This window comes from Alligator mississippiensis, chromosome 8 (genome assembly GCF_030867095.1).
Source record: "Alligator mississippiensis isolate rAllMis1 chromosome 8, rAllMis1, whole genome shotgun sequence".
NCBI classification, from domain to species: Eukaryota; Metazoa; Chordata; order Crocodylia; family Alligatoridae; genus Alligator; species Alligator mississippiensis.
This window is the reverse complement of record NC_081831.1, coordinates 77,634,112-77,645,076: the sequence shown is the minus strand read 5'-3', so window position 1 is coordinate 77,645,076 and position 10,965 is coordinate 77,634,112.

The following is a 10,965-nucleotide window of genomic DNA, read 5'->3' as shown; positions in this document are numbered from 1 at the left end:
ATAACTACACTATAGTGAGAATTAACAATTGGGAATATTTTTCTTTAAGGTTGCATTTCCCCAGCTCAATTAATATATTATTGGGGCTAGATTTTTTTTTTTCCAGGTCAGTTCCTGCCTGGTTTATGTTGCCTCAGGACAGAAAAGCAGGCGTGAAGCTGGTCTTTAAAGAGGCAGCAGAGAATTCCCCTATCCGAAGAGACTCCCTAGGTAATGCAGAGCAAGTGGGACCTCTGCCTTGGTTCCTCGGCAGGGAGGGGTGTCATCAGGGTGTGGTGCTGGCTGAAGGTGGGGTAAAGGGGGCATGGTGGCAGAGCATGCACAGAGGATCATGAGGGTGGAAAGAGAGCCTAGATCCACTTTATTTCCTTCTCTCTTCAGTGATGCCCAGAATCTGCCCCCAAGACTGCACGACTGAGAAAGCAGTAGGCTCTGCATTCAACACTGGAGCAGTGCTGCAGTCCCACACATCCTGTTTGCTGCTGCAGCTTTTATTTCAAAGGGGGTCTCAAAATAATAGCGGTGCGCTAACCACCAGGCTACTATATAAGAAGCTGGGCATACCCAGTGTTTTCAATGCCTCCTCCCGCTGCATCTTTAAAAAGGACACAGTGGCTGTGTCTACATGAAACACTTTACTGTAGAGTAAACTAATCTACTGTGCAGTAAACCGCCACCATCTACATGTGCAGGTGCTTACTGCACAGTAAATGAGTATACTGCTCAGTAAGTTTTACTGCCTGTAGTAAATTTACTGTGCAGTCAAGCCAAAATAGCATTAATTGCATGTGTAGATGTATCCAGTGAGCACTGTGTTGTGTGAAGGACCCAGTTCTCCTATTGGTGTATAAGGCACGCTTACTAGATAAAGCCTTTCTGCAAATGTAGAAGCTCCTCTCTCTGGTTTCTGGTCATTACTGGGGGAGGTGAGGTGTCTAGCTACTTAGGCCGGAGGCAGTTCTGGGCATCGAATCATAGAAATGTAGAGCTGAAAGGAACCTCAGAAGGTCCTATCCAGCTCCAACCCCTGCTTAAGTCAGGTTCATCCCTACACAAATAACCCCAGACAAGTGATCTAAACAACCAACCATGCTGCAAACCTTCAAGGCAACTGGCCCAAAGATACTGGGAACACCCTAACCTACCACAGGTTAACCAAGGGCACGAGAGCACTGTCGATGTCTTGCTTCTGCAGGGCTGTTAAGATTCAAGAGATCAAGGGGGAGAACCATGCGTGCCCACAAGGTGCCTATGAAAATGTAATGTTAAAAAAGAGAGGTGCCTGTTTAAGTTGAGGCAGGGCTCGGGGTAGAGGGTCCAATTGCGATTCTGGACTTAGGTGAGGCTGGAAGTGCCTGAATTGCTCTATATCTGGCCCTAAGCCCTTTATATACTACACTTGGACAAATTGGCACTGGACATGTTTTGAGACTGCTCTAGCTGAAAGTGAGAGTGAACATTGAATGATGGTGATATGGGGCGTTAGCCAGGGGTGTCCCTACCTTGAGCATAGAATCGCAGAACAGTAAGGCTGAAAGGGACCTCAGGAGCAGGGGGTTAAACAAGATGTGACCTCATGAGGTCCTTCACAGCTGTATTATTTTATGACATCCATGAAATTTCCACCAGCCAGTCTTGTACCACCATCCTCAGACAAGTCCCCATGTTCAGTTGAATCCTCCAAACCACCCAGGGAGTGCAGAGAGCTGAGGACTGATGCGCCCTCTCCTACCAACCTTGCCTTCCCTACTTCCCTTTTGATTGTATGTAAGGATCAGTCCCAACCAGGCAGTTTTGAAACTGTACTTTATGTCTCACAAGTTTTGTATAACTTATGATGTATGCTATGGTAGAGCCATTTAAGCAGCTCCTTTAAGTCTTCACTATATTGTAAAGTACTAAAGATCTGCCTGTTAAAACCTATGGACCTGCTCCTTAGTACTGGCTCAAGGCAGCATCGTCCTGTTGTCTCCATGGGAGCTATGCCCAGTTAGTAAGGCTGAGGATTGGGCCTTTTATGTATTCAGCAGTGACAGCATATGGTGTTTCACAAATCCGTGCTTCTGTATTTTAAAGACAGAGCGATCATTAGTAACTCTAAATGCATCACGGCATGGACTGAACTGTATATAATATGCCAACACCTGGATCAACAGGTGCTTGAAGGCACAGAAGACCATATGCCAAGGAGCCAGTTGGACCCTTTTTTTTGCTAAATGTTTGTGCAAAACAAGCAAGGCTGTTGGGTGAGAAAAACACAGCACCTGTGTTGAAGAATGAGGTGGGAGAAGTCTGTGCATTTTAAGTGAGGGTTTTGCTTAGCTCTGCTGGGAAGGCTGAACACGACATGATTTAAATATAAATAAGATACAAACTTTGGCAACACTGGGAAGCTGTTCATTTCTCTTCTGCAGCATGTGGGGGGAGCAAAGACACATAAAGAAAAGCAGGAGGATCCAAGCAGCATGCCATTGCATCTATCTGGCACCCCACTCCAACCACATCTATTCTTGCACCTCTAGGTGAAATTGCACCCTGCAGAGCAGAAAAACTGAGCAGCCTTTATGCTCCCTGTTAAAGACTTAACTGGTGTATAAAGACTTGCACAGCTCTTACCACGAGCAGCTCAATTGCATCCACTTGTGATCATATGTGTAAGTGTGTCCTGGAGAGTGGCATTGAGCTAAAATGGACGGAGTCTGAGATCAGCCTTTCTGTACTAATGCTCCCATAGTAAACTGTGCAGGCTGTACATTTGCTTAATACTTGCTGCATTAAGTCCAAACTCCATGTTTCTGCCACTGTCGTGTGGGTTGGATGTATGACAGCTGGCAGGTGACTGAATGGCCATTGCCCTGGCTGTGCTCCAAGCGGGGAAGTAAAGCCAGCACATGGAGCAGCAGGAACTCCCAGGTCTCAAGGGTCCATCTGAATAGTTCCCGGCTTTCCTTGCCCTTCCTGTATTGCCACATCATTCACCATCAGTTTCTAAATGATGCTCATCCCAGTGTAATTTGTGAGTGCTTTTTTTTCCCCTTTCTGGCAACTTTCTTCAGAAGTTTAGCCAGTTGGCGTCATGTCCCTGAGTAAAGTGCATTAGGTCACAGCTACTTTCAACTTGCTTTCAGAGGGATAGTGGTGCAGAGTGTGGCCTGATTGCCTGTCCTTTCCTTACAACAGCATCTCGCACACAGTTCCCGTATGGGTTTGTTTCCTCAAGCGTTGGAATTGTGGCATGGAAAGTAGAGAGGTTTGTGCTACTTGATATCTTTGGGCTTGGTAACATCTTAACTGAATCATTCACAGCTGCTGACCCTAACGGATCTCTATCTCTCTCTTTCTCTTGCTCTCTCTCATGTAGTACCATAGGGAGTGGATATTATTAATGTAGACAACACACTTTCATATTCCTGATCTCTAATGCCCTCAGTAATGCAGACAGTGGAAAGAGACAACTGATACCAAACATGTTGATTTTGTGTTACAGTCATATAAAAGGAATCCATTTTTGAGTGTCATTCTGAAAGGCCTTATTGTAAGATACTTTTATCCCCAGTCATGCACTGTGAAATGTTTGCAAGGAAAGATTTTTCAGCTGAAGTTGATGTGGATGATTATAACTATAGGTATCAGCCCTACACACACATGTATACTTAATATATTACTCTGGGTAGCCCATCTTCTCGTGAAAGAAGTGTTAAACAAATGCCTTTTGCTAAGAAGGAAATCACTCCAAATGTAACTCGAATTCAAATCTACCTCCAGCTGTTACTTCAGCTACTATAGCCTGAGACTCGAGATTCCTGTCATTCAACCAGTCTGGGGTCAGTACATCCTCACCGCCGGTCTCTTGACCCTAATAAAGCCAGAAGCAGTGTTTCTCGACACAGCAGATTACCCTACTGCAGCATTATACTATTTGTGCTTCAGCATCTCAGTCTGAATGCACTACACATACTTGTATGAGTCACGACCCAGCTGAAAAGCTGTTGTATATCTGGCAGTGCATTCATTAGTGGGTCATTCTGTACAAACTTTCAGATGGTGGACTCATGTATTGCAAGATTTTCCAGCTAAATTCACTGCTAGCCCAAGCTTGTAGAACTTAATTGAATTGCTTAGGTCTCCTTACATTTCTAAGCCTGTGAAGACCAATTAGGGATTTTCAGCTTGCTGCTTGCATTGGCCATGTTACTAGAACATGTCCAGCAACTGCATTAAGCCCATGGAGCTAGGGATTGAACTTACACAGAAATTGGTATAAGGGGTCAGAGACTGGTTCAAATCTGTAACACAACAGAAGTTCAGTGCACATAAACTGCTTTCACAATGGCTGAAACCAGTTTAAAGTGAACCTGGATGGATGTAGTATTAGATTGAACTGATTTAGGGTAAATTGATTTATTGAACTTCTGTCCGAGATCCCCTCCAAATTCAAGATGAGTCATAGTCCCCCAGCATCCCAGGATGCTTTGTACCTCCCCCCCTTACAGGGAGGGAAGGCTAGCCATGACCCAAGTTGTCTGCTCCAGCCAAACAGAGAGGCATGCTCTAGTGCCCCCCAGCTTCTAGCCTGGGTCACTGCAGGCACATGACTGCATTTCCAGAATCAAAAGTGAATGACTGTTCACTTTCTTTTCAGTTCAATCTATGCAGCTTAGAGTCCAGGGGTAGGAAAAATGCAGCCTGCGGGCCGGATGCAGCCTGCCAGGCCATTGTATCCGGCCCACGGGGCCCATAAAAATGTAGAAAATGAATAGTTATCTGCCCCCGGCTGCCTGTCATGTGACCCTCAATGGCTTGCCAAAACTCAGGAAGCAGCCCTCCACCCAAAATAATTGCTCGCCCCTGACTTAGACTAACCTGCAGTTTGAAAAGATTCAGCCTCAGGCTTTTTTGATTGTTAGTACTTATACAAGTCCATACTGGATGTGTTTAATTCCAGCTTCATTTACCAGGTTAATAATCCGGGAGGAATGAGACCCACCTTTCCATGGAGCTTTCCCTCAGTATCTTCAAACCGATGATTTGCTGAAAGATCACCTGAACATATGTGCAATTCCACCTGTTTTCATTTGTTTGCAGAATTATGATAGATGTAGTCATTGCTAAGTCAGTAATTTGGTTTCCTCAGCAAAGGAAGCATCTAAGCTTCAGAGGCTGTGCAGTTTGAAGATACCACACTAATTCCCACAGAAGCTTAAGTGTCCTTGGACAGTAATTTTGACAAGATACATCTTGATGAAATAGATATTCCCCTCCCCTCTGGCTGCGTAACAAAAAAACAAGTGGCAGCTGTTTCTGCAGATAAATAAAAGTGTCCCATATACAGAAAACAAAAAGGATACAAATACTTGGCAGCCCCAAACTGTTGAATATCCCCACACATAAGTCATGTTTGTGGACAGAGACAGGTCATTTATTTCAATATTTTTTAATTTCCTGATCTTGTTTCATAGAAATGTTAAAGCTCATGAATATCTAGTAAATGCATACAAATAAGACTCAATTATGAATTTACTCTGTGGAAGGGAATGAGGATTCCTTGTGGCTTGAAAGCAAGACGGCTTGGTATTTACCACACTTGAGTCTGACACTGTCCTTCATCCATTTGTTCATTTTGATGCTGTTCTTAATAGGTTTCAGATCTCAAAGCACCAGAATTGTATATGCACTCACAACAGTATATTGGCTGAGAGTCTGGCCTGTACCTATGCTATTTCTAATGAACGTGAGAGGAGATCAAATGTGAAATGTCTAGCCTGTAGGAGTTTTGTTAAAGTTTGTTGTCTTTGGAGCATGCAACCTTGGCTTTGAGACTCAGTTGCGGTGCCCTGTTCAAGTCTGTTTGAACTTCCTCAGTGCCTTCTGCTACCAGCTAGCATGCACTTATTTCTCATTAAGCAATAAAAGAACATCAAATATGGGGCTTGAGAGATTTTAAAATCAAGTGAAACCCCTATTTATTTGGGCAAAAGCAGCGCTTCTGCTGGAACAGATGCAAAGTTTCCAATTTTAGGATAGCATAAAGTTGCTGCTTCTTTTTTTGTCAGCAGATGTTTGCATGCTCTCCTTGGTTTCCAAGTTCAAAAAGTCTCTGATTTAGAAGTGAACCTTGATTCCTTGAGGTTATGACTCATTGTGAATCCTTGGGCAAGGTTTGGGTTTATAGGCTGTTTACTGCTCCTGAAGGTAGAGATTAGTTAGTGTCAAGCCTAGTGGCAAACACATTTTACGCTAACAAGCACAACCTACATAGCTCATCAAAGAAAAGCGTAGGGTTGACATTTAAAGGCAACTTGATCGGGATCTAAAGAACTACACAGGGAGAAAAAATGACATTTGAGAACCCTTTAAACTAGCTGACAAAGGCATAATGAGATCCATTGGCTGGAAGCTGAAGTTAGAAAGTTTGAAAGTGGAAACAAGATGTTCCTTGTGACTTGAACGAGATTAGCCATTTGAACAAGTAAACAAAAGACATGGTAGCTTATCATTAATACAAGTATTTAATTAAAACATATTTCAGTATGAATTAAAAGGTTTTCTCTAGTTCATCCTAGAGCTACTGGAGTTGATATTGTTCCCTTACATAATTAAAAAGAGTAATTGCCTCCACTGAATGGATTAATGGGTTAAAACAAAATCCTCTAGATTGTGTAACGCACACGGTCAGATTATATGCTTAATATGGTCCTTTCTGGTCTTAAAAATTGGGAGCACTTATATTGTGTACCCTTTCCCATCCCCTATAATGAAAAAAATATGAACTAGCACAGCGCAGGCAATGCAGTCTCTCCTGTGTGGTGTAAGTCCAAAAGAAGTTGGTGGATCACTAGTTGAACCATTTCTTAGGATGAGCTCCACCAGCTGGTATCGTGCATCCATGTCTTTACTTGCAAGTTCATTTTTATGACATTATTATGGGAAGCTTTCATGGCACCATGATGACCAAGTCATTTTTTTGTCAACACATTGCTATTTCTGTTGCTGCTCTCCTGCAACAAATCCTTGACGAGTATGACAAACATTGGTAAAATGTCAGGAGCGCGTACCATCATTTTGTCAGCTGCTGCGTATGGAAATCTAAAAAGAAGCAAAACTGTCATTGATGTGCTTTTATTCCCTTTGACTTGCTTCTGGGTGGTCTGAAAAACCACATCTAAGTGACTAGCTTGTTTTGAAGAAAAGGGCATGGATTTCACTGATTCAAACATGGTGCGAAAATAAAAGCAACACATATGAATGTGGTGCGAAAATAAAAGCAACACATACAAATTTGAGACTGCGTTTAGGGTCTGTTATTTCCCTCCCCCACCTCGACTGCCTTGCATTTCACACAGCCACAAACTCCCAAGCGATATGCAAGTTAGTGCTACTGTTCCAATCTGATGGTAGATTTATTACCCCCAAGTACAACTGTAAATGACAGTGTGATAGTGAAGAATTGGGTCCCAGGCTACCACAAATGCTTGTCGAAAAGCTGGACAGCTCATTTGGTTGCTTCAACCAAATGCTAAGTTTTTGCTAGTGTCACTTAAATGTACTGCCGTTTAGTGAATGAGGTTAAGTTGACTTTTTTGTGTCAACATTTCTCTTGCCCTGGAAAACATACAGGATATCGTGACCCTCGGTTTAGGTGACCGTGTATCCACAAGGAGAAAGAGTGTTCTCAAGCCTTTGCTCCAGCTGCTGATTGTGATAAACTTATCTCCTTCCCTGTCCTCTGGAAGGTGGTGTGCATGACTGTGTGGGCAAGAGAAAATCCCATGCAAACATGTCCACCAAAAAAATGGCGATTCAGCTAAAAATGAAACCAGAACAAAACCACCCTGGACTTGGCTTTCATTGAGGGAATCTGGCAACTGACAGATGAGGTTTTGCAGAGCCTAAAGGTTTGCTTTATCATCTGCTTGAGACCAGAAGTCAGATGCAGCTAAAGGCAAAGGAGTACAAATAGTGTAATGCTGCAGTAGGGTTATCTGCTGTGCAGAGAAACACTGCTTCTGGCTTTATAAGGGTCAAAAGAGCAGTGGTGGGGATGTTCTGCCCCCAGACTGATTTAATGACAGAGGTCTTGAAACTCAGGCTACAGTAGATGAAGTGACAGCTGGAAGTAGATGATTTCAATTTGAGTGAAAAGTGTGGAGGAGTTTCCTTCTTAGCAAACAGAAGTATAATCCATTGTCTGTGAGCATGAGAAAAGTTTGAAATAACAGCAACAGCTTTGGCATTTTCTAAACTGAGAAATAAAGTAGATGATAGGAAATGCTCTCAGGGACAGTACAGCAGTCAAGGTACCAAAGACACCAGGTTTGAGGACCTGGGTTCACCAGAAAAAATGTGAAGAGGTTGACCACTTACTAGTTAAACCTGATAGCAAAATGAGCGTGCTCTGTGTGGACATGCCCAAGAAGGGCACTGTGAGTGATGGTGGTGAGAGGGGAGGCAAGGGGAAGAGGGAATTCACAGAGATAAGCCCAATCTAAAACGCCTTTTAAATTCAAGGCAGTCCAGATCCGTATAGGAATATCCTGAGCAATTCCAACCCCTGTCACAGGTAGAAACTGCACCATGGATATTGATAGCATAAATTTTGGGTCTAAGACCAAAAAAAAAGGCAAAGAAATGAATGATGTTTAGGAAACATAAATATAGAAGTTCTGTAATTTTCTTAGCTATTACTATTGAACAGCTCTGACAAAAACCTGCTGCCTCTGCCTCGAGACTGTGAAGACTCGACAAATCCATCACAGGTCTACAGAGACATACATGTCTGCATTTTTATTTTTTCTGGTGATTGTCTTTAGTTTCGGAGGGATGGAAGGGGGATGGTAAATGAATTAAATTCTAACACCACATCTCTTTTCCTCTGGGCTCTTAAAAACTACTGTGTTCCCTGGTATTCAAACTAGGAAGGACAGTGGAGATAAATATGCAGTGTAATGAACTGTTTTTGTCCAGCGTCTTCTGGGTACACTGGACAACACTATCTTGAAAGAACACTTTCTTGCTTTTATTGTGTCACAGACTTTACCTCAACCTTGGCAACATAACAACTGACTTGCCGTCCCTCCAACTTCCAGTTGGGGCTATCGTGGTTCTGTGTTGGGTAGAGAGTCCCTCACACTAGAAGAATTCCCAGTGGGAGAGACTAAATCAGTATGAATTTCTAATCTGTCCTGAACATCAGATAGGAGTGAAGGTCTGATAAGAGCAGAGAACCATTAGATAAAAAACCATACACATTTGGTGTCTGCATTGTATAGTTAAAACATTTTTCTGGCTATGAATAAGGTGTTTCATTCAAGTCCTATCACTCCATCAGGAGCCTGGATACATTACTGTGTTGTAACTCCTCTTTGCCCCTGTTGGCTCTGGATTCAGCACCCAGATACCTTGTTCTGGGTAGGGACTGACCATGGTGTCCATGGTGGCCTCAGGGACCCCTCGTTGGGGGACAGGGATGGGGACCATCTTGAGGAGGAGGATGGGGAGGAGTTAGGACCTGGGCAGGGGTCCCTTTGCTGCTCTGAAGTCCTTCCTTTGTATTCTCCTTCCCTCCTGGTGATTCGTGATGACTCTCCATATGTGGCTGTCACTGATTGGTCTCTCTGTGTTTATCACATTGTCCTGTGTTGTCAGCACATTCCATTTTCATGAACCTATCACATGCCTACATCCTCATTTTGGGCTTTACCAGTGTCCTCCTAATTTGGTCTGTTCCCCCAAAACCAGAAAACTCTCCCTCCCCCCCCCCACCTCTGGGGCCTTGTGAGCTGCTGCCACCTTATCTCATGTTATGGAACAGTGTGGTACATGCCCCAGCTTTCCCAGGCAGTGTGTGTATCCACTGGCCTTGTGTTAGACAGCCTGTCTGCTTCTGAAGGCTCAGAAAACTGTTTGCAAGACCCAGGCTTTTAGAAATCAATTAACTCCTGCTGCCCATCCTGAAGCATTCTAATACATATGTATGTCCCTATAAGCCAATTCTTCAAAAGCAAACCTTAAAATACCATTTCTAAGCCATCACCCCCCAGTAGGGAATAATTTAATGTTGGTTTCCATGATCTATCCCAGCTGTCCAATTTCTGTGCTCTGCCAGTGGTAAAGGGATGAGAGTCAGGAGTCCATTCATTTCCTGTCCTTTCCAGTGATTCCTGCCCTTGAAACTTAATAAGCCAGCAATTAATTTTGTTTGTACCTATGTCCTGTTTCCTAGGTTTCCTTGCTTTTTCTCCATAGCTTTTGTAAGGCCGTGTAAAGGAAAGGGCCTTGTACATGGTGTTTTGCCAAATTCAAATCTAGTCCGTTTCTTGGTATTGTTGATGACAAAGGTGTGTCCTTTTATCTTTTCATACATGTTAAGCTTTATCTTTTCATGCATGTTAAGCTTTATCTGTCTTCACTGTATTCAGCTGCACTAAAAGCACACTAGTGATCAGAAACAGTAAATAAAATAAAGAAGTGAGGCAAGTTCAATGGCTTCTGGAAACAGAGGTCAGCAAGGCTACCGTAAGTGTAAATGACAAGGACAACACCAGTGTTTCATTATAATGGACCTCCACTAATCACGGCGTTAATTAAAGAATACTCATTTATTACCATATTTACTCACATCTAAGACAAAGTTCCCTCCCACCATCAGCATTGGCGGGGAGCCCCTTGTCTTAGATATATGTACAAAGAGGGGGACAGGGACAAGCAGCTGCTGCTGCTCTGACTCTGGCCCTGAGCCTTGGTTGGGGTCAGAGTCAGACCCACAGTAGCCACCTGCTTCCACTTCCATTTGCCCTCTGTAGCTTCTGCCCTCCCTTGCCCTCTCACCCCCATTAATGTCAGGCACAGCTCAGCTCAAGTTTAGGCTGCATTTCCTCCAAGGCAGAGAGCACATAGAAACTCTGCTCCCTGCCCAGTCAGCCAGCAGCATTGACACCGCTGTATGGCTGCCAGGGGGCTGCCCTT